This window comes from Echinops telfairi, unplaced genomic scaffold (genome assembly GCF_000313985.2).
Source record: "Echinops telfairi isolate 266 unplaced genomic scaffold, ASM31398v2 ScPeMD7_70;HRSCAF=299, whole genome shotgun sequence".
NCBI classification, from domain to species: domain Eukaryota; kingdom Metazoa; phylum Chordata; class Mammalia; order Afrosoricida; family Tenrecidae; genus Echinops; species Echinops telfairi.
The window spans coordinates 36605232-36606625 of NW_022103968.1; the positions used below are offsets into that span (position 1 = coordinate 36605232).

The 1394-nt window shown below is 36.0% G+C and overlaps 1 protein-coding gene across 1 annotated transcript in view; it reads right to left on the minus strand.

Moving 5' to 3' along the window:
• HECTD2 (HECT domain E3 ubiquitin protein ligase 2) overlaps positions 1-1394 on the minus strand; it is a 115651-nt gene that overhangs the window by 78824 nt on the left and 35433 nt on the right. The window lies entirely within an intron of this gene.

Here is a 1394-nt window from a genome sequence, read left to right on the forward strand (position 1 = left end):
GTTGCTACATCGCACCCTGACTGGTTCGTCGTCCCCTCCCACCCCTCTGCAAGGGGATCTCCAGTGGCCTACAAATGGGCTTTGGATCTCCACTCCACACTGCCCCCATCATTCACTATGGTAAGATTATTTTTTTAATTGTTTTATTAGGGGCTCATACGACTCTTATCACAATCCATACACACATCAATTGTGTAAAGCACATTTGTACATTCATTGCCCTCGTCATTTTCAAAACATTTGCTCTCCACTTAAGCCCCCAGCATCAGGTCCTCAGTAAGATTTTTTGTTCTGATGATGCCTGATCCCTTCGACACCTCGTGATTGCGATCCTAACATTTTTTAATTTGTTAACTTCTCCCCATAATTGTGGAGTATGATCTGAGTTCTCTGTGGCCACTGAAACGTTACTCAAGTCCACTTAAGAATTAGAGTGCCACGGGGAAATGGCAGATGTCAGAATAGATACAGAAAGTTGGAGGGTAAAGGAATGTCTGACAGGAATCAATCTTCGCCTGGTGTGGAGGCTGATTCTCCTTGACCCTTATGTAGTTGAAAGAGATCAGACTGGCCCCACACCATTTCCTTAATGTCTTAATCCTGTGGCCTTTTCATCCTAAATATAATTTATTGGTACATTTTATTTTCTATTGATCAACATTGTCAAAGATTTGTTCATTTTATTAATCTTTATGAAGAACTTTCTGATCCTCCATACTGCTTCTTTCTTGCTTTTATGTTTATTGTCTTGTCTTTCTTTTCTCTCCACTTTCTTTTTTAAAAAAAAATTTTATTGTCCTTTTGCTAATTTCTTAATAGAATGTTTAGCTCATTCCCTGTGTCGCTTTCCTTCTAATGTAAGCATTAAGGCTATCCATTTCCTTAATGATTCTTATAGTGTACCTACAAGTTTGATATTGTAAATTTTTACTAGTGTTCAGTTCTTGATCAATTTTGCTGGTTTATACACTTTACTACTCTAAAATCCATTTTAATTTATTTGATCTAATAGATATTTAGAAACTTAAGTAATTTCCAAAATATTGTTGATAATAGCAAAAATTACCAAAAACTCAATGCAACAAGTTGTGTACATTCATAAAATGGAAGACAACTGAACAATTAAAAGAACTACTGCTATACACAACATAGATATATTTCACAGTCCATCTGCTGAATGAAAGAGGCCAGACACAAAGCATACATCCAGGCTTTTCAATAGATCATATCAGAAAAGTGGTCCTCAGTGGTGCATTCAGGGAGTATTGTACAAGGAAATTTTCGAGGAAATACTCCTATACTTGACTTTTAAATAACAACTACTGCTAAAAGGACTTGAGGCTATTTATTTTTAATCATTTTATTAGGGGCTCATACAACTTATCACAATCCAT